Source organism: Prionailurus bengalensis, chromosome A2 (genome assembly GCF_016509475.1).
Source record: "Prionailurus bengalensis isolate Pbe53 chromosome A2, Fcat_Pben_1.1_paternal_pri, whole genome shotgun sequence".
NCBI classification, from domain to species: domain Eukaryota; kingdom Metazoa; phylum Chordata; class Mammalia; order Carnivora; family Felidae; genus Prionailurus; species Prionailurus bengalensis.
In genome coordinates this window covers 20,536,811-20,560,088 of record NC_057348.1, presented here as the reverse complement: position 1 = coordinate 20,560,088, position 23,278 = coordinate 20,536,811, and the positions used below count along the sequence as shown (strand labels likewise).

General features: G+C 38.7%; 1 protein-coding gene and 1 pseudogene across 3 annotated transcripts in view; one reads left to right on the top strand and one right to left on the bottom strand.

Moving 5' to 3' along the window:
* RAD54L2 (RAD54 like 2) overlaps positions 1-23,278 on the bottom strand; it is a 116,732-nt gene that overhangs the window by 43,226 nt on the left and 50,228 nt on the right. The gene's annotated exons all lie outside the window — the stretch shown is intronic.
* Positions 2,512-2,936, top strand: LOC122487280 (annotated as a pseudogene).

Below are 23,278 nucleotides of genomic sequence, written 5' to 3'. Positions count from 1 at the left end.
TCCTGAAATTATTGTTGCACTATATGCTAATTTGGATGTAAATTTAAAAAATAAAATTAAAAAAAGAATAAATAAAATTGCATTCATCATTATTCCCCCCCCCACCCCCGCCCAAAAAAAAAGAATGCACAATGACACAGCTGCTATGGAAAACAGTAGGGCAATCCCTCAATAAGTTAGAACACTGGAGTGCCATGTGATCCAGCCATTCCACTTCTGGACATATACTCAAAAGAACTGAAAGCACAGTCTTGACATACAGTCTTGCTCACAGGATCATTATTCATAATAGCTAAAACAAGGAAACAACCTAGGTATCCACTGATGGATAAAAGGGTAAGTAAAATGTGATATATACATACAATAGAATATTATTCAGCCTTAGAAAGAAATTCTGACACGTGCCACAATGTGATTCTTTTTGTTTCTTTTATTATTTATTTTTAAATTTACATCCAAGTTAGTTAGCATCTAGTGCAATAATGATTTCAGAAGTAGATTCTAGTGATTCATCCCCTATGTATAACACCCAGTGCTTCATTAAGAAAAACAAGTGTCTTTCTTAATGCCCCTTACCCATTTAGCCCATCCCCCCACCCACAACCCCTCCAGCAACCCTGTTCGTTCTCTGTATTTAAGAGTCTCTTATGTTTTGTCCCCTTCCCTGTTTTTATATTATTTTTGCTTCCCTTCCCTTATGTTCATCTTTTTTGTATCTTAAATTCCACATATGAGTGAAGTCATATGATATTTGTCTTTCTCTGACTTATTTTGCTTGGCATAATACCCTCTAGTTCCATCCACATAGTTGCAAATGGCAAGACCTCATTTTTTTTTTTTTGATTGTCGAGTAATACTGCATTGTATATATATATACACACCACATCTTCTTTATCCATTTACCCATTGATGGACAATTGGGCTGTTTCCATATTTTGGCTAATGCCGATAGCACTGCTATAAACATTGGGGTGCATGTGCCCCTTTGAAACAGCACACCTGTATCCCTTGGATAAATACCTAGTAGTGCAATTGCTGGGTTACAACGTGATTCTTGAAGACATTATGTTAAATTAAATAATTCAGTCACAAAAGGACAAATATTGCCTGATTCTATTTATATGAAGTATTTAGCATAGTTAAAATAAAGACAGAAAGTGATGGAGAGTGATGATTTAAAGGGTACAGAGTTTCAATATGGGATGATTAAAAAGTTTTGGTAATGGATAGTGGTGAAGGTTACAAAACAGTGTAAATGTACTTAATGCCACAGAATTCTACACTTTAAAATGGCCAAAATGGTAAATTTCATGTTACATATATTTTAACACACACATACACACAGTTGGCTTAGTCATTACACTAAGTTAAAGAAGTCTGACACAAAAGGCCTCATATTGTACAATTCCACTTATAGAAATGCCCAGAACAAGTAAATCTATATAGATAGCAAGCAGGATAGTGGTTGCAAGGGGCTGAGATAGAGGGTAATGGGAGTGCCTGCCTATGGATAACAGGGTTGTTTCTTGGAGTAATGAAAATGTTCTGAAATTAGACAGTAGTGATAGTTAAAAACCTTGTGAATATACTAAAAATCATTGAATTATAACTTTAAAATGTACCTCAATAAGAATATATACATATTTTTAAATGTTGGCTTGGTGCTTCTGCTTCCAGCTAAGATGGAATAGCTTGAGGCAAACCACTGCTTGCACTAAGAATAGCTAGAAACATGTTATTGAATTTAAAAACAACAAAACCTTTTTGAAGGCATTGAAGAGATGCTGAGAGAACCAGAAGTAGAAGGGACAAGATTACAGAGAAAGGGAAATTAAGAAGAGGTGAGCTAGCATTCTCCTGCCATTTATTCCCCTCTTTTGCCAAGTCTGAGTGTTGGGGCAAACAGAGAGTCATCCAAACTGAGGGCTGTTAATAAAAAGCAAAGAAACCAGAACTTTTGACAATTTCATGAGGCTAAAAAGACAAAAATTGAAGACACGAGGGACCATGATCCTAATGAAATGGGAAAAGCAAAACTGAGCCAAAAACTCAGTTCATTTTCATCAGGTCATTTGCTTTGCTCTAAAGGTGAGATGGGAGACTAAAAAGCTAAGCTAAAAGCCACTGAAAAGCAGAGAATATGTTTCTGCAATCTCAAGGTGCAGAGAAGGATTAGAAATTTAGGAACCACCAGAGCAGATGGTTCCAGGGAACACCTTCGTTCTCAAGTGGAACCTATGGGATGGCCTTACTCTAGAAACAGGGGTGTGCCAGGAGTAAACAAAGGCTTATAAACTATGATCTGACATTTATTCAGCTTTGTCCTGCTGGATTAAGGTGATCAGCTCCACTATATGTGCCTAGAAGAAGAAAAGGAAAACTTCTCTAAAGATATTATCCATAGTCTCTATAACTTTTTATGTACACTGCCCAGCATTCAATGAAAAATTACCAGCTATGCCAGGAGACAAGACCAAATGATCAAAAACTAAGAGGGAAAATCCTGGAATCATGGCCCAGTTTGTCCGTAACCTCACGGAGAAGGCCCCAGAGCTGGTGAAGGCTGCTGTGACTTGCTCGAAGACTCAATTGGCCACATTTTGACACTATGCCAAGGTTGAGTTGGTTCCTCCAACCCCTGCTGAGATCCCTACAGCTATTCAGAGCTTGAAAAAAATAGTCAAGAGTGCTCAAACTGGTAGCTTCAAACAGCTCACAGTTAAGGAAGCTCTGCTGAATGGTTTGGTGGCTACTGAGGTGTGGATGTGATTTTATGTCAGCGAGATCATAGGAAAGCGTGGCATCACTGGCTATGATATTTGAAGACCAATCTTTAACATCTGTCTATACTTGGTTTGTTATTTGAGTGTTTTTGGACCATGTGTGATCAGACTGGTATTTGAATAAAATAAGATAATGTATCAAAAAAAAAAAAAAAAAACAAAACTAAGAGGTGATAAACAGAAAACAGAACCAGAATCACTGGTGGTCTAGACACTTAAAAAATAATAATAATAATAAATAACTGATAAAATGTGCAAGAAAACAAAGAAATGGAGAAAATGAAAACAGGGATAATGTCACCAAATAATCAGACTCAATAAAAAAAGACAATCAAAGGGAAATTCTAGAAATAACATATATAATAACTGGAATCAAGAAGCTCTATGGATGACAGGTAGGATAAATAGAAAAAAACAAAACACAACAAAAAACCATTCCTAGGGAGCTTATAGCAAAACTTTTGAAAACTAATACCAAATAAAAAGCTGTACAAGTAGTCATAAGTGGGGGAGAACACATTACCTTCAAAGGAGCAACAATAGGAATGGCAATGTATTTTTCAGACATGAAAGACGCTAGAAGACAGTGGAAAATCTTCTAAGTGTTGAAAGAAAATAACTGGCAACCTAGAATTTTGTACCAGCTAATACATCATTCAAAAATGAGGGCAAAATAAAGCAATTTTCAGACAAACAGAAACACGCATTAAATTTGTTGCCAAAAAACATTTTCAAACCTAAATACCAAAGGGAGTCCTTGAGCCAGAAAAAAAATGATCTCAGACAAAGAAAAGAAAGAAAGAAAGAAAGAAAGAAAGAAAGAAAGAAAGAAAGAAAGAAATGAAGGAATGAAAAACACCATAAAAGGAAAGGCTCCTAACCTCTTCTAGTTGGTACCACCCTATTTGATGTTTGCTCAAATAAACTCCTATAAATAAATAAATAAATAAAGGAACAAAAAGGGTATAGATGAGGCAAATATAATGAATACTGACTATAGAAAAACAATAACATTTTATAGCATTTAAAATGTGTAGAATTAAGGGGTGCCTGGGTGACTCAGTTAAACATCTGACTTCAGCTCAGGTCATGATCTCCCACTTCATAGGCTCAAGCCCCATGTCGGGCTCTGCACTGACAGCTCAGAGCCTGAAGCCTGTTTCAGATTCTGTGTCCCCCTCTCTCTCTGCCCCTTCCCCACTCATGCTCACTCACTCACTCTTTCTCTCTCTCTCTCTCAAAAGTAAACATTAAAATTTTTTTTTAAGTAAAATGTGTAGAGTTAAAATAAGGATATATAACCTAAAAGGCAGGAAAGAAGTAAACAGATTTAAAATGCTGTAAGGTTAAAAATAAATAATAAGATAAAATAAAATAAAATAAAATAAAATAAAATAAAATAAAATAAAATAAAATAAAATAAAATAAAATGTTCTAAGGTTCTAATACAGTTGGGGAAGTAATAAAAGCAATGATTTATATTAGACAAGGATGCATACCATAACCTAAATAACCACTAAAAGCATAGTAAAAGATTGTATAACTAACAAGCCAATAGGGAGAAAACTGAATCATACAAAAACAAACACAAAAAAAATGCCAACAACTTGATTAATCCAAAGGAAAAAGAACAAAATAGAAGATGATATAGAAAATAAACAGCAAGATGATAAATTTTAACACAACTCTATCAATAATTACATAAACTATAAATTGACTAAATATTTCAATTAAAAGACTAAAACTGTCAGACTGAATCAAAAAAACAAAACCCAACTAACTGGTGCAAGCATGAAAAACAAATAAGAACAGAGAAAAAGTTGAAAGTAAAAGAATAGACCAAAAAAAAAAAAGTAAAAGAATAAACACTAATAAACATTAATCAAAAGCTGACATATCTATCTATACTAAATCAGGTGAAAGAGACATTAGGGTAAGAAGCATTACTAGAAATAAAAAGGGATGTTTCATAATGACAAAAGGTCATTGTACAAAGAAAATATAACAATATCAATTCTGTATACCCACAACACCTTAGTGTCAAAATACATTAAAACTGACAAAACTGAAAGAAGAAATACAGAAATCTACAATCATAATGAGAGACTAACAAGTCTCTTTCAAGAATATGAGCCAACAGACAAAAACACCAGTAAGGCTATACAAGAACTGAATGAAACAACAAACCTGAATTAACAAACATATTTAGAACACTTCACTCAACAATGACAAAACACACATTGTTTTCAACAGCTCATGCATCATTTATCAAAATTGTCCATATACTGTACCATAAAGCAAACCTCAACAAATTTCAAACAAGTGAAATCATTCAGAGTATATATCTGACCACAGTGAGAGCAGCATAGAGATATTAGAAGCCTAGCAGTGCTAGGGGAAGAGCAATGCCAGGGGAATTGGGGAGTTGTAGACTTGCCAGAGTTTAAAGATGTCATTAACATTTTATATAACACCCCTGCCATCCTGCTGAGACAAAAGGAAGGCTGTCCCTAAGAGTATGAACCACATTCTACAGTAAGACCTATATACTGGATCCTCCCTAACAAAGCCTAAAACCAAGCCCTGACAAGGTCTGCAAGAAGAGAGAATTTAGAGATTGAGTCCTACCAAATTAGATTGGAAAACATCTTGGGCTTTTCACAGATTGGTACCAAAATGGCATAAAACCAAGGCTTCATAAGTTCAAGGTGATGGATCAATCAGTAACTGAGCTGCCTGTGAAAATTAGAATGAACAAGAATGCAGAGCCTCTACAATATATGATGTACAAAGACCATTTTATTTACTCAAAAATCACCAGATATGCAAAGAAACAGGAAAGTATCCATAGTCAAGAAAAATTCAATCAGGAGAAATCTAGGGGCACCTGTCTGGCTCAGTCAGTAGAGCTTGCAACCTCTTGATCTTGGAGTGGTGAGTTTCAGCCCCACACTGGGGGTAGAGCTTACTTTAAAAAAACTGAAAAAGAAAGGAAGGAAGGCAGACAGGAAGGGAGGGAAGGAGGGAAATCTAGATGGCCTAGATGTTAGACTGTCAGCCAAGCAGCAACCAAAAGAAATAATAAATGTTATTGTTTTAAATCATTTAAGTTTTGGGGAAATTTATGACACAGTATTAGTAACTGAAACAGGAACTTGGTACTTGGGGTAAATAAGAATAAACAAATCAATAAAAAATTAGAGTATGGTTTTGCGTTTGGTGTTAAGTGGTGAGAAGAAGCTGGAAGGGTCATAAGGAAACTGGTCATAAAAGCCCAAAGGGTCTCAAGGAGATTATTGATGAAGGCTTAAAGGAAAACGTTACAGAAAGCTAAAGGAAAAGAAACACTGTTTCAGACAGTTTAGCAACTCTATCACCAGTAGTAACATGGAAAATTGATATCAAATCCAGGGTAGATCTGTAAGATCCTTTGTTATGATTTCAGAAATATTTAAAGTAGTGCCTCATAGACCTTTTCAAACAGACTAAAAGCCTCCTAAAGATTTTGCAGGCATGCCTAGAAGATCTCTGTTAAACAAAAGACTTAGAAAAAAGTCTTCAGATAAGAGAAACTGTACTTAGGGAGTGAATTCAAGAAACTACAACTAAAAGCCACATTCACACATGGATCTGAGTTAGATGACAAGATCTTGGACTATAAACTGATGCTGAAATGGAATGAAACTTTGAGGGTCTTGAGGAAAGGGGGCAGTGTATTTTGCATGTGGGATGATGTGAATTACTGTGGCCAGAGGCTGGAATGTGGAAGTCTTTTTTCCAAAGATGAATGTAACAATATCTTTCATCCCAATGCTTTCCTACAGTTTGACCCTGATCCTCCTCCTATTGAGAAATAAATTCTAATCTTTTTCTCTTGAATCTGGGTGGGCTTATGACTTGCTTATAACCAAAAGAATAAGACAGAAGTGACACTATAACTTCCAAGGCTAGCATAAAAGGCAATGTAGCTTCCACTTTGCTATTTTAACTGTGGCCACTACCTGCAACTGAAATTGACAGAAGTCTAAAATTCTTACGAAAATGCAAAAGTCCTACAGTAATCAAAATAATTTTTTAAGACAACAATGAAGTTGGAATTCTTGTACTATCTGATTGAAACTACAGTAATTATGATTTTGCCTAGGGATAAACATAGTAATTAATATAATACAGTCCAGAATTAGACCACACATTTATAGTCAATTGATTCTTTGTAAAGGTAATTAAAAGTAATTCAATGGAGAAAGATAATCTTTCCAACACACCATTTGCAACAGATACAATTCTCACCTCATTACATATTATACATAAACAATAATTCAAAATGGATCAAGGCCTAAATATAAAAGCTTAAACTATAAAACTTCTAGCAGAAAATGTAGTAGAAAATATTCACAACTTTAGGGTTAGTAAAGATTTCTTTTCTTTTCTTTTAATGTTTATTTTTGAAAGAAAGAAAGAGTGAGAGTAGGGGAGGGACAGAGAGAGAGGGAGACACAGAATCCGAAGCAGGCTCCAGGCTCCAAGCTGTCAGCACAGAGCTTCATGCAGGGCTCGAAACCATGAACTGTGAGATCATGACCTGAGGTGAAGTCAGACACTCGACCAACTGAGCCACCCAGGCACCCCTAGGGTAAGTAAAGATTTCTTAAGCAGGATACAAAAAGCTTGAACCACAAGCGAAAAAAATTATAAAAGTGCTTCATCAAAATTAAAAACTTCTGCTCTTCACAAGGCATCCTTAAAAAAAAAAAAAATGAGGGGTGCCTGGGTGGCTCGGTTGGGCGTCTGACTCTTGATTTCCGCTTAGGTCATGATTTCACAGTTTGTGGGTTTGAGCCGTGCATTGGGCTCTGTGCTGATGGCAAGGAGCCTGGTTGGGATTTTTCTCTCTCCCTCTCTCTCTGCCCCTCCCCTGCTCATGCTTTCTCCACACCCCCCTCTCAAAATAAACACTTAAGAACAAAGATGTTGATGAAAACCACATTCCAATCTTTAAAATATGCCTCTTTTCCACCCATGAAATAAATGACCACTGAACAATGGAAAAGCTTATTTAAAGTGACTACAATAAAATTACAGATTTTTTTTTTTACAACAAAGAACACTATCAACAATGTTAAGAGATAAGCCACAGACTAGATGCTACTTATAAAATAAATAGCAAAGGAGTTGTAAGTGTAATAAAGAATACTTACAAATCTGAAAAACTTCATCGCCTACAGTAGTCAAAACCGAAATCATTACTTCAGAAATGTAGGCTGGTTCTTGAAGTATTCCCACACTTACTCCAATCACTCAACTTTATTATTCCATCAGCCATGAGAAAACTCACACTAATTTTTTCCCCTCCTTAACTGAAGTCTCCATGCTAAACATTAATGCTGATCATATATACTCAGCCTGATTTACCCCATCCTTCCATCCCCCAGAATTCCAGAAGCAACACGACACCTAGCCATTGTAACACATTAAGGGAGGGAAACCCCACTACCCAGCATGCAAAGTTGAAGAGCTGAATCCTATCTGGAAACAGCTGCAGCCCATCCAAGAGCAACATATGACCCAAGGCACCTGGTGACCATGGCACCTAGCGATCTTCAGTCAGCTGCCTGGGGTGGGGAGAGCTCTTCCTTCCAGATCTGCTAAAGGTCTCGAGTGATAATAGACTGGCCACTCTTTCCTCAAAATTTTCCCTTGTAATTTTACTTCCAAAGGTCTCTTAACTGTCTAATAAAGATTTTTTAAAAAGATTATGTGAGGGGTGCCTGGGTGGCTCAGTCAGTTGAGCTTCAGATCCTCTGTCCCCTGCTTCTCTGCCCCTTCCCAGCTTGCACTCTCTCTCTCAAAAACAAATGAAACATTAAAAAAAAAAAACTTCGGGGTGCCTGAGTGGCCTAGTTGGTTAAGCGACCAAATCTTAATTTTGGCTCAGGTCATGATCTCACGGTTTGTGAGAACCAGCTCCGCGTGGGTCTCTGCACTGACAGCACGGAGCCTGCTTGGGATTCTCTTTCTCCTTCTCTCTGTCCCTTCCCCGCTTGTGCTCTCTCTCTCCCAAAATAAATAAATAAACGTTAAAATAAAAAATTAAATAAATACTTTAAAAAAAAATTTTTTTTTAACATTTATTTATTTTTGAGACAGAGAGAGACAGAGCATGAACGGGGGAGGGGCAGAGAGAGGGAGACACAGAATCGGAAGCAGGCTCCAGGCTCTGAGCCATCAGCCCAGAGCCTGACGCGGGGCTCGAACTCACGGACCGCGAGATCGTGACCTGAGCTGAAGTCGGACGCTCAACTGACTGAGCCACCCAGGCGCCCCTAAATAAATACTTTTAAAAATAATAAAAAATTTAAAAAACATCACCCTAAATAAATAAATCAATTAATAAATAGGGACTAGGCTAAGGACCTTAGTGGGAAGACTGAAGCAATGGACTATTGCCTTGCTTATTTCCCAAAGTATGAGTGATGCAAACATGGGAGAAATAAAAATAGAACTAAATACTCAAGCAAATTACTCCTGGAAACTTCAGGATCACTAAAGGGTCAGTGCTTCCTCCACCTGCCATTCAGCACTATAAGGAATAAAGTGGTTCTGGAAGCTGCAGCTGCTTGATGTTATATAACCAGAGAGAAGTGTCAAGACTGGAGCTGGTTCAAGGGACATGTCAGTCCATGCTGGGCTTCCTGCTCTTCTGTGAGGACTCCAATTGGCAGCCTCTCTCAAGGAGGCTAGAAAGCAATCTCCAGGCATCCCCACTGAGCCTGACAGCTGAGTGTAACAGGGGAAAACAGGATCTCAGCATCATCAAAGTGGGGGTTTTAAAAGAAGAATGAAGAGAATAAGCCTGTTTATGGCCTTGGGGAACTGTTGCCCCTCCCTCTGGATCTCAGGCTGGCAAAACCCCACACCCATTCTCCTGCCTGCAAACCCACTTTAAATGGTGGCAGAAGCACGGAATAACATACAAATCTTTCCATGACATGCAAACACCACTAGGACTCCTATGTAAGGGTGTCCACAACAAGCAAGAGGAAACTAGGATGGCATTAAGTGCTGCCTCTTTTAAGAGGGAATGAGCAAAGAGAAATAGCAAAAGCTCATTCTGTGTCTTTTGAGAGAGGACTTGTGTACACACACTAAGGTGATAATCCTTCAAAATGTGTTACTTGTGTCTGTTAACCTAGAAGACAGTAAAGCTGGTCCAATGGACAAACAAAAGTGTGCTAGGGATCTGTATTGCAGGGAGGAGGTGGGGGAAGGTCAATCAACAGAACTTTTACTTTTTCATTCTACTCATGAACATTTTGATGTATTGAGGCTACCAACCACAAAAAATAAAACCTCAAATTCCCAGAAGGATTCATTAGGTGAGAAAAGGCTGTGAACAAAGAGTAGGGTTTCACAAGCAAAGCATCAAATCAGACTTCACAACAGACATCGTGAAGGGAAAGCACAGGAGGCAAGAGAGAAGATACCTTTGCAAAATGCCCAAATTAGAGAGTACTGCTACAGCACATAAATTCTTCCACAAAATGCATTCATGTACAACTGAAACATTTAAACAATCTCGTCAGAATTTCTGATCTGAGAGCAGAGAACAGGGTAGGTTAAGGAGCAGATGCTCTGGAGGACAGGACAGGACAGGACTCACTCTCCACACCCCAACCTGAAGACAGCATCATTAAAAGTCATGCCTTGGCAAAATAATAAACTAGTGCAGATTACAGACTCTCGGAATAGTCTCATTGGCTGGAACCTTAAATGTTAACTCCATGAATGCAAAAGGTTAGAGAGTTGCTCTGATCAAAGAAAGACTGGTAAGGCCCTTTCTGGCTGATCATATTAAAAATAAAACAACAAGGATGCCTGGCTGGTTCAGTCAGTAGAGCATGAGACTGTTGATCTTGGGATCACGAGTCTGAGCCCCATGTTGGGTGCAGGGATTACTTAAAAATTAATTAATTAATTAAATTTAATTTAAGAAATAAAAATAAAACAACAAACCTTTTCCTTGGGGCTGTAGAAAATGCAAAGAAAATATGTACTTATCCAGGAGCACACTACACAACAGCCTTGCTTCCTAATGGGTGAAGGGGACAATTAAAAGAAGAGTGGCTAAGAACATAAGCACAAAGTCTCTATAGTGGAAGAGCATTCCGTAGTAGCTCTCCCAGCATCCCACACCCCACAGAGTAGCAACTCTTTAGACCTCCACCACACTCAGTGACCATCAAGGGAAAAAAGCCTCATTCATTCTTGCTTTCTCTCATCTCCTCATATTCAGTCATGAATTCTGTGCCCTAAGAAATTACCTAAATATCCCTCTCTTCTTCTCTCCACACCACTGTACTACCTGGTCTGGATTCTTGCTCTGGCCTCCAGAGTCTCCCTGCCTCCCTGCAATCCACACTGCAGAAAGAGTGAGCTTTGTGAATCCGTTCTAGTCAGAGTCTCCACCCACCCAAGATCTTTTAAAACACTTTAAAACTATCCCTTCTGCTCTTAGGATAAAATCTGAAATCCTTCATGCCTTTCCTGATTGCTAGCTCACTACCTGACTACCAAAAACCTCCCTCCACCCACCCACTCTCGGTTCCATGTTCTCTAGCCTCAAAAGCATGGTGCTCTCAGAGGCTCTGGGCCTTTGCAGATGCTGTGTCCCTCTTTTCTCATTTCCTTATCTAACAGGGATGTGTTAGATTCTAATTTAATTGTAACCCATATTCTCTTTCAGGTCTCTGCCTAAAAGCCTATAGAAGACCATCTCTAGGTTTCTTCCTTTTTATTTTTATTTCAGCATGTGCTCAACATTGTTAGGCTGCAGTGCCTGTCAATATATCTGGGGAGACAAGGTTAGTAACTGATGCTTTCTCTCTTGGTACGCTGTTTGGGGAATTTTATTCAAACCTGGCACATCCTGCTTCTGTACTCTAAATTGGACCAAAGACTACTATAAGACTTCAGAATACAATTTACAAAACACTTAAAGACACTCCTTCAGGAGGATTGCTGGGAACTGTGAAGTCAGGGCAGACAAAGTAGCTGGTGAATAGCTACAGGCCCAGCACCAGGTCTGCAGCGAGCCCTACTAGATTTGGATCCCATGCACTGCATCCCCAGTCATGTCCAAGGCCATTACAAATGCTATAAACATTAACTCATTCAGTCCTCAAAACAGCCCTATTAAGTAGATAGTGCTACCATTATTCCCATTTTACAGATAAGGAAATTTGCTCAAAAAGCCATTAAGTAGTAAAGATAGGATCTAAACCCAGGTGACTGATCTGTCTCCAGAGTTCATGCTCTTAGCCACCACACTGCATAATTTCCCCTCTATTCCCATTTCCCTGAAAGTTATGTGGAAAAAAAATAGAGTTCAGAGACAGCTATGTATGTACTGTGCCTCAGTTTATAACAAAAGGTACAGGAAAATGCAATGCAGAATGCTGAATCAATTAGATAATCATATTTGGAAATGAGAAGGATGAACCTTGACCCCTACCTCACACCATACAAAAATCAATTCATGATGGATCACTGACCTAAATGTGAAGGTAAAACATTTAAAGCTTCTAAAAAATAACAATATCTTCATGACCTTGGGGAAGCACTAAAGCACTAAACATAAAGGGTAAAAATAAATTTGATTTCATTATAATTAAAACATCTATTCATCAAAAATACAATATAAAAAGGAGCATAAAACTGCAAAATAAGCCCCACAAAACACAATTAAAAGTGAAAAACCAAGCAATATAGAAGGAAAAGATGTGTGTGTGTGTGTGTGTGTGTGTGTGTGTGTGTGTACCCAATAAGACTCATAACCAGATATGAAGAATTCCAATCAATAAGAAATAGATGACAGGAAAGAAAAATGTTCCAAAAAATGTGTTCAGACACTTTACAAGACTGAAAATGGTCATAAGCATATAGAAAAAGCCTAACATCTTAAATAATCAGGGAAATGCAAATTAAACTCACAGTCAGAAGTTCCCACCCCCTGGATTATTGGGAAAGAGGGTTGAAGGTCCTACAAAGTCACTCTGAACAACTGGGTCAACATGTGACACGCTTTCCTGCCGCAGATTTACAAACAATTCTGCCCCCAGCACACCCGAACTCTGCACCTTTGTGTCTTTAAGCCTGGCACAGAGAAAAGGACAGGAAATGGTTGCAAAATTGGCACTACTTCATTTCTAGTAAGAAGTCACCCTAAATTCTTGATTTAGGCTACTCTAAAAAATCAGTCCAACAACAGATATCCAACTTGTCTCAGGAAGAGGTGATACAACTTTCTGGGGAAGGGAAGAGGATAAAACAAATACAGAATAAAAAGATCTGTCGTGAATCTGTAATTTAAGGACTGGTGCTGGTCATCTAAGTTGAGAAAGAAATGCTAAAATGCAATAGAGAGCTATTTATACTGTCTGTCTTGCATTCAAGTAACATGGCTAAACTGGCCTTCCATGCAGATTCACAGCCCTTTTCTCCACTTTGGTGATTCCTCTTTGTTCCTAAAAACATGCCCATACTTCCACGTCTTCATCCAGAATGAGAAAACAACAGATCTAGAGTTCAGGTTGCAGAATTTCATCTTGCAGAAGTGAACCTGAAGGCTCAGCAAGGTCTTGCCCAAGATACAAAAATTTAGAGGAAGATGATTACCTTGCCCTGAGGGGTGTTCCTTTCTATTACACACTAACATGCTGAGGTAAAGGATTTTTCCCAGGTCTTGGCTTGAGCCAGTATGGACTGCCCCCAACTATACTGTGTCATCCATTTCTCCCTCCCTACCTGATAAGCCCCACTGGCAAAAAGTTAGAAGGATAAAACTTTTTAACTTTTAAAAAAGCCTTTCTTTTTATTTTTAATGTTTTTTAGATTTATTTGAGAGAGAGAGGGAGGGAGAGATAGAGAATCCCAAGCAGGCTCCACACTGTCAGCACAGAGCCTAACATGGGGCTGGATCCCATGAACCGCGAGATCATGACCTGAGCCGAAATCAGGAGTCAGATGCTCAACCAACTGAACCACTCAGGCACCCCTAAAAAAGCCTTTCCTTGACCTCAAATGCCCCCTCATTTATTGCTTCTTCTTTTTGTTTCCTTGTATAGCAAAACCCCTCAAAAAACTTGTCTATTCTTAGGGTCTCCAAATCTCTCCACCTGTTCTTATTTTAGCCCCTATCATGGCACTGAAATGCTCATCAAGGTCACCAAGGACGCCCACACTGCTAAATCTGACAGCCAATTCTCTTTTAATTTTAATTCCAGTGTAATTAACAGTGTTATATCAGTTTTAGGTGTACATTACAGTGATTCAACAATTCCATATATTATTCAGTGCTCATCAAGATAAGTGTATTATTAGTCCCCTTCACCTATTTCACCCATGCCCTCAACCACATCCCCTCTGGCAACCATCAGTTTGTTCTCTATAGTTAAGAGTCTGTTTTTTTGTTTGTGTCTTTTTTTTCTTTTGTCTTGTTTCTTAAATTCCACATGAATGAAATAATATAATATTTGTCTTTCTCTGACTGGCTTATTTTGCTTAGCATTATATTTCTAGATCCATCCATGTTATTACAAATGGCAAGATTTTGTTCTTTTTGTGGCTGAATAATATTCCATTGTATGTATGTGTGTGTATACACATTACATCCTCTTTATTCATTCATCTACTGATGAACACTTGGGCTGCTGCCATTGTTTTTTTTGTTTTTTTTTTTAATTTTTTTTCAACATTTTTTATTTATTTTTGGGACAGACAGAGGCAGAGCATGAACGGGGGAGGGGCAGAGAGAGAGGGAGACACAGAATCGGAAACAGGCTCCAGGCTCCGAGCTATCAGCCCAGAGCCTGACGTGGGGCTCGAACTCACGGACCGCGAGATCATGACCTGGCTGATGTCGGACGCTTAACCGACTGCGCCACCCAGGCGCCCCGGGCTGCTGCCATTGTAAGTGATGCTGCAATAAACAAAGGATCCATGTATCTTTTTGGGCCAGTGCTTTTCTATTTTTTGGGTAAATACCCAGTAGTTCAATTCTTGGATCATAGGGTAGTTCTCTAATTTTTTGAGGAACCGCCATACTGTCTTCCACAGTGACTGTACCAGTTTGCATTTCCAGCAACAGTGCACGAGGGTTCCTTTTTCTACACATCCCTGTTGACACTTGTTTCTTGTGTTTTTCATTTTAGCCATTATGACAGGTGTGGGGTGATATCTCATTGTGGTTTTAATTTGCATTTCCCCGATGATGAGTGATGTTAAGCATCTTGGCCATCTGGATGTCTTCTTTGAAGAAATGTCTATTCATCTCTTCTACCCATTTTTTTATTACTATTATTATTATTATTATTATTATTATTATTATTATTATTGTGTCGAGTTGTATAAGTTCTTTATATACTTTGGGTACTAACACTTTATCAGATATATCATTTACAAATTTCTTCTCCCAGTCAGATTATCTTTCAGTTTTGTTGGTTGGTTCCTTTGTTGTACAAAAGATCTTTTTTAAAAAAATTGTTTTTGTAAGTTTATTTATCTATTTTGAGAGAGAGAGAGAGAGAGAGAGAGAGAGAGAGAGAGAGAGAGAGCAGGGGAGGGGCAGAGAGAGAGGGAGAAAGAATACCAAGCAGGCTCCATGCCATCAGCACAGAGCCTGATGCAGGGCTTGAACTCATGAGAGATCATGACCTGAGCCAAAACCGAATCAGACACTTAACTGACTGAGCCACCCAGGCACCCCTGTTGTGCAGACGATTTTTATTTTGATGTAGTCCCAATAATTTATTTTAGCTTTTGTTTCCCTTGCCTCAGTAGACACATCTAGAAAGATGTTGCTACAACCAATGTCAGAGAAATTACTGCCTGTGTTCTCTTCTGGGATTTTTATGGTTTCAGGTTTCACATTTAGGTCTTTAATCCATTTAAAATTTGTTTTTGTGTATGGTATAAGAAAGTGGTCCAGTTTCATTCTTTTGCATGTAGCTGTCCAATTTTCCTAACACCATTTGTTGAAAAGACTTTTTCCCATTGTATATTCTTTCCTCCTTTGTCAAAGATTAATTGACCATACAATTGTGCATTTATTTCTGGGCTTTCTATTCTTTCCATTGATATGTGTGTCTATTTTTTGTTCCATTACCATACTGTTTTGATTACTATAGCTTTGTAATATAACTTGAGGTCTGAAATTGTGATACCTCAAATTATTTTCTTTTTCAAGCCTGCTTTGGTTGTTTGAGGTCTTTCTTGGTTCCATACAAATTTTAGGATTATTTGTTCTAGTCCTGTGAAAAATGCTGTTGGTGTTTTCAGAGGGATTGCATGAAATCTGTGGATTGTTTGGGGTAGTATAGACATTTTAACAATATTTGTTCTTCTGATCCATGAGCACAGAATGCCTTTCCATTTCTTTTTGTCGTCTTCAATTTCTTTCATCAATATCTTATAGTTTTCAGAGTACAGGTCTTTCACCTCTTTGGTTAAATTTATTCCTAGGCTACTTTTTTTTTTTTTTCTGTACAATTGTAAATGGGATTGTTTTCTTAATTCCTCTTTCTGCTGCTTCATTATTAGTGTATAGAAATGCAACAGATTTCTGTATATTGATTTTGTATCCTGTGACCTTACTGAATTCATTTATCAGTTCTAGTAGTTTTTTGGTGGAGTATTTAGGGTTTTCTATATATAGTATTATGTCATCTGCAAATAATGTAAGTTTTACTTCTTCCTTACTGATGTAGATTCCTTTTATTTCTTTTTGTTGTCTGACTGCTATGGCTAGGACTTCCGGTACTATGTTGAACAAAAGTGGTGAGAGTAGACATCTTTGTCTTGTTCCTGACCTTAGGGAAAAAGCTCTCAGTTTTTCCCCACTGATGATGTTAACTGTGAGTTTTACATACAAGGCCTTTATTATGTTGAGGTATGCTCCCTCTAAACCTACTTCCTTGAGGGTTTCTATCATGAATGAATATTCTACTTTGTCAAATGCGTTTTCTGCATCTATTGAAATGATGATAAGGTTTTTATCCTTTCTCTTATTAATGTGATGTATCATGTTGATTGATTTGCAAATACTATAAACATCCAGCAGTCAATTCTTACTCCTCATACTACCCTGGTTATTGCTAGCCTTTAACTAACAAAGTTGATCACTTCCTCCTTGAAACTGTTTTTTTTTTTTTTTTTTTAAGCCACCATAGCACTTTTCTCTTGGGTCTCCTACTACGTCAGTGGCCATTTCTTCTCAGTCTTCTTTCCTAGACCCTCTTTATCACCCTCCCCAGTGCCCAGTGCTTAGTCACTCAGATTACTTCTCTTATTCCTGGGATGATCTCATCCTGTCCCATGTCATAAGTACCATTTATATACAGATATAGCCCATGTTTTTATCTTCAATGTAGACTTCTCTTCTAAACTTCAACTCAGTAATCTAACTAACTGCCTTCTCAACATCTTAGCTTGGAGCCATAAGACATGTCAAACTTAACATGTCTCTAAAACTACACTTCTGTCTGTCCCCATTCTGTGCCTCTCCCCCAATCTTTCCAAGCTCAGAAAATGGCATCTTCAAGCTGTTCAATCCAAAAACTTTGGGATTGATCCTTACCTTCTTTCTTTCACACAACCCATATCCACTTCGTTAACAAAACCACTATGTGGTTTCATTTATACCAAAATTCTATAAAATATAAACTAATCAGTAAGGGCAGAAAGCAGATCAATGGTTCACTAGAGACAGGGTTGGAAGGCAGGGAGGGGAGGGAAGGACTTCAAAAGGGGATAAGGAAACTTTCAGGGGTGACAAATATGCTCACTAACTTGATGATAGTTTTAAGGGTATATACACAGTATACAATTAAACCTTGATAAGCTGGAAAAACAAACAAAAATCCAAGTAAACTTTTTGACAATATAGTACTCTGTCTATGCAGCTTAAGTGAGATATATTAAAAGGAAAAAAAATTGCAAAAATAATCTTGAACTTTAGACTTATTGTTTGTAGTGGATATCTGAAACTATTTTGAGTGCACTGTACAATTGAACAAATGAATAAATACCGTGATGCTACTGGGAACCAAGTTCTCACCGGGTGAAAAGGGAGATACAGATAAGGAATGGGAGAAGGAGTAAAATTAAGAGCACTGTTATGAACACAATTTATAATTTATTTTTTTAAGTTTTATTTTTTTTTATTTTTGAGAGAGAGAGAGAGAGAGAGAGAGAGAGAGAGAATAAGAGAATGAATGAGGAGGGGCAGAGAGAGAGGGAGACAGAGGATCTGAAGCAGGCTTCACCATGTCAGCACAGAGCCCAATGCAGGGCTCAAACCCACGAGCCACGAGATTATGACCTGAGCTGAAGTCAGACGCTTAACTGCCACCCAGACATCCCTGAACACAATTTTTTAAATAAATGTATTTCCTAGCTCTAGAGACCAAAAGAGCCAACAATCAATGATATCCTAGTAGTAATGAGCATATGTATAGCCCAGATCTTGGTTTCTAAAGAGACTTTTTTTTTTTTTAATTTTTTTTTCAACGTTTTTATTTATTTTTGGGACAGAGAGAGACAGAGCATGAATGGGGGAGGGTCAGAGAGAGAGGGAGACACAGAATCGGAAACAGGCTCCAGGCTCCGAGCCATCAGCCCAGAGCCCGACGCGGGGCTCGAACTCACGGACCGCGAGATCATGACCTGGCTGAAGTCGGACGCTTAACCGACTGAGCCACCCAGGCGCCCCCAGATCTTGGTTTCTAAATACCATTTCCCTCTAAAAGAAACCAGGAGTTTGGAGAAAAGGCCAATTCCCAGGTCAGAACAGAGAAGATACAAGCTAGGCTTGGAACACCGTTGTACCAGAAAGAAAAGGAAGTGCTCACAAATTGTAGGGAACATGTCAAAGGAATACTGAAGTCAGCTGAAATGGGCTCCCACTAGCCAAACCCAGGACAATTTGAGTATTAAAATGAACAACAGGAATGGATTCTATCACACTAAATTTTTAAAAATGGATCTAGGAATGCCTGGGTGGCTCAGTCAGTTAAGCATCGTCTCTTGATTTCGGCTCAGGTCATGGTCTCACGGTTCATCCGATTGAGCCCTGTGTTGGGCTCTGCACCAAGAGCGCCAAGCCTTCTTAGGATTCTCTCTCTCCCTCTGTCTCTGCCCCTCCCTGGTTCACACGGGAGTGCACATGTGCACGCTCCATCTCTCAAAATAAATAAATATTTCCTTTAAAAACTATTCTTAGAAAAGGAAGAAATCTAGGCTTAAACTAAGAATGTCTAATGTAACAGAAAGGTCATAAAAAATGGTGAAAACTACAACTCCATAGACTATGCTGCCTTCTGAAGGGCCTTGGGGGCTTCCATTGGAGGGAGAAAACATTGGTTAGAGTTCCCATTAGATTGCTGAAATCACCCCACCCACTCTGATCTTAGTTCAAATTTCTGGAAGCTCCCCTACACCTCTTCCACTTCCAGCTGCTCAGAGAGCATGACTTTTCCTGCAGACTGCTACTGTTTAATGATATGTCCAGAACTCGCGGTGAGAATCTGAAAAAGCATGTTGGAACCCAAACGAATAAAACCAGGGTTTGGGTATATCTCAAACTGCTACCTCTGGCCCTACATGCTCAGGCCCTCCCTATCTCATCCCAGACCACTCTGGCCTCTATTCTCTTACGCTCCAGCCACCATGGCCTCTATGTTCCTGATTCTTAAACAGCAAATTCGTTCCCACACCAGGGCCTTTGCTCTGGCCCTCTGCCTAGAACACTTTACCCCTAATTCTTTACATTGTAAGCAAAGAGGACAAATAGAAAGGGGTCAGTGAAAAAGCACAAAGCAAACTCTCTGCAGGAAAGGCAGAGATCCAGAGGTTGAGAAGATCAGCTTTCCCTACTCAGTGGTCTAAGGTGAAGGAGGTCAGCCTGAGGCCAAAGTTGATATTCAGGAGGTTAGCTTTCTGTCAATAAGATGGCTATGAAGCAGGTTCCAGAAGGAACATATCTAGCTCCAGTTCCAGGATCTCAGTATCCTGATATGCCATGTAAAACAGACAAGAATAAAACAACAAAAAAAGAAGGCCTTCATGTTCTAAAAAGATGTGCCCATCAAGGCAGTCTGTGTCCAGATCTTGATTAACTTAAGCCAGGGCCTCTCAAACTTTTCCACTGACGAGTCCTGAATGTCTGCAGAAAACGTTCTTATCCCTTGGGGACTCTCATGGCACGATCCAAAATTCTAAACTCTGAAATTTATTTGAAAAAAAAAAAAAATCTTATTTTACCTTAAAAATGCATATGAATTATTTTCTATGCCTAATTTTTATTACAATTTTTAAAAATTCCTTACCAAAGTACTAACCCCCAACCCCCAACACCACTCCACCTATCTCCTGATAAAACTGGCACTCCAACAAGGTTTGTCATGTTCATCCTGAAGCTTCATAAACTCCCAGTATGCCTACCACGGCCTGAGGAAATGAGTTTGGAAATGAAACCCTTTGGCAAGCAATCATTCTTAGAGTAACAAATAAGTTCTTTAAGTCTGCAGTTTCTGGCTGGGGCTTTGGTTTGTTTTCTAGTAATATTCCATTAGAAAAACCCTACTCTTGTGTTAGGTTAATGAGGCTGTTCACAACATGGGCCAAACAGCTTGGATGAGTAGAGTGCCCTCAGAAGAAAAGAGTGGTGGTGGCCCCAGAATCCTCCTGGAGAACCAAGCAAAGACCAGAGAAACTGGCACAGGTAATAGAGTAAAAATACTGTAGGAAAGAAATGGGACATCTGGCTTTTCCTTGCAAATATTTCACAAGAATAAAGGTAGCCTAAAAGAAGTACAAGTGGTAATGGAAAGGGGAATCATATTATTAACTAAGATTCAGGGGTGCCTGGGTGACTCAGTTGGTTAAGCGTCTGACTCTTGGTTTTGGCCCAGGTCATGATCTCACTGCTTTGTGGGTTCAAGCCCCACATTGGGCTCTGTACTGGCAGCGTGGAGCCCACTTGGGATTCTCTCTCTCCCTCTCTAGGTGCCCTTCCACCACTCATGCTGTCTCCGTCTCTCTCAAAATAAATAAACTTAAAAAAAAATTTTTTTTTAAACTAAGATTCATTATTCACTTGGAGAACAAGTGAAATCAGGAATTGGATCCATTAATCCAGATGAATGTTAATAAGAAACACATGAAATCCTTGTTAATAGTTTAAATTTTAAGCATCCCCTCCACCCACCCAACCACTAGTGCATATTCAGGACCAGGTTTCTTGCTATTTTTCTCCCTGTCTCCCTGCTGCAAGAGGACAAGAAGCTACCTTGGGGAAACAGATGTTAAGATCTTTGCCATTTGTATAGACAGGAAAACCCTTGAAAATATCTCTTGGTCTAAACTCCATCACTTACAGTTGCACTGAAGGCTTACAGTTGCAGTGGAGTTATGCTTACAGTGCAACTTACAGTTGCAGTGGAGTGATGCTGAGGAAAACAAATGTGCTAATGAACCACCAAGGCAAAGAAAGATCTTTTTACAAAGCCATGTAAACATAGGACTCTGTGACAGATACCAGCTGTGCAACACTTATACATCCACTGGAATACACATTAAGCAGCAACAAATGCAGCAGAAAATGAACTTTTTTTGTAAAGACTAGATTATTCTAGGAGTTCCCTTCATCTAAATATTTCTAAGTACTTTATCTGGGGCAAGACATTGGACCTGAAGCTGAGCTAGAAGAAAATACTGAACCAGAAAAACATTTTGCATGAGGAAAGCCAATTCCCAGAGGCACCAGGTTTTGAACCTCTACCTTTGATAATCAGAGACCCCGTAAGGTGCTGACATCCAACTTCTCCCACCATTCCAAGAGAATAGAGAAAACTCAACACAGACATCTGGAGAAAAGAAAAACAGGGGAATGAGGGACGCCTGGGTTGGCTCAGTCAGTTGAGGGTATGCTCTTGATTTCAGTTCAGGTCATGATCCCAGGGTCAGGGAATTGAGCCCCATGTCAGGTTCCATGCTGAGCATGGAGCCTGCTTGAGATTCTCCCTCTCTCTGCCCTTCTCCCCCATTCATGCACATGCTCTCTCGCTCTCTTGCTCTTTCTCTCTAAAAGAAAAAGAAAAAAACAAACAGGGAAAACAAAAACCAATCAAAAATGTTTCACAACATGCCATGAGCCCCTAATGTGTTAGAAATGGAAAGCACTGTTTTCTCTCTACCTTTTTAAAGACAAAATCATGGTGCTACTCCCCAAGAGCCAAAGTCTCCTTATTCTCAGACTACTACCCCACAAGTCAATGTTCAAAGGTCAGTATCAAGGAGGAGATAATGCCCCAATTTAATGTAGCAAAGCTACATCTCTAATTCCCCCACTCCCTATACCATTCTTCCCACCTTTGTAAAGATTTCATTATCTTCCCAGGCTTTACCTATTCCATCTTCAACCTGCCTCATACATCAAGTAAGTCACCAAGTCCTATAAATTCCACTGTTACAAATCTGACCATTTAATACTCCTGTGTAGGTCAACTGATCCAAACAGTTCAACTCCTCATTAATCCTTTCTGTAAAGTTCTAACACAGACCTAGTTGGTCTTCACCATCTAATAGGCCATCTCTTCTTCATGCTGCTAAAACAACATTCCTAAAAATCAAAGGTTTAATGAATGCTCCCCAGTAAAAACTTCCATCAATTCCATGCTGCCTATAAAACAAATTCTAAACTCCTTCCTAACCTGATTCCAGGCCACCACTCCAGTCTCACTCTGGTCATCCCCCTAATGTGTCCAATTCTACCTCAAACAAGCTAGCTCACCATTCTCTAGCATATGCCATACTTGCCCTTCTACTTTGCCATTACTCATGCTATTCTAATTGTTCTCTCATCTCTAGTCAACAGTATTACCAATCAACTTCTTTCCTTAAAGTACAAACTAAGAGAGAAAGCAACCCATTACAGGTAGGGAATGATATGAATCTATAGTCTCAGAAGCAACATGGATTTGAAAAAGGAGTACCACTTTGGAAACCAAAGGCCCAGCTCCGCCACTTTCTTGTAAAGTTATACTGAGTAAGCCATTTGCCTTTCTGAGCCTCAGTTTCCTCATCCCTAAAATGTATCTGCTCTGCCTAACAGATAGGATTATCAAGATAAAGTAGGATAAAGTATGTCAAAATGTTTGTGAGGGGATGGACTAAAGCAGTACTTAGAGGGAAATTTATAATTTTGATTGTTTTTATTAGGAAAAAAAGGTAAGCACATTCTTAAGAAGTTTGAAAGTACTGCTAGAAGTAGAAGGAAGATTATTATAGGTAGAAATTACAAAGAAAACATACACAAATCAAGAGAATCAACAAAGCCAAAAGACAGTTCTTTGAAAAGGTTAGTACGATTGTTCAGATGTTTGTGTAAACGATGAAGAAGCACTATAAAAGTGAGTTATTGTTATCCAATAGAGATGAAA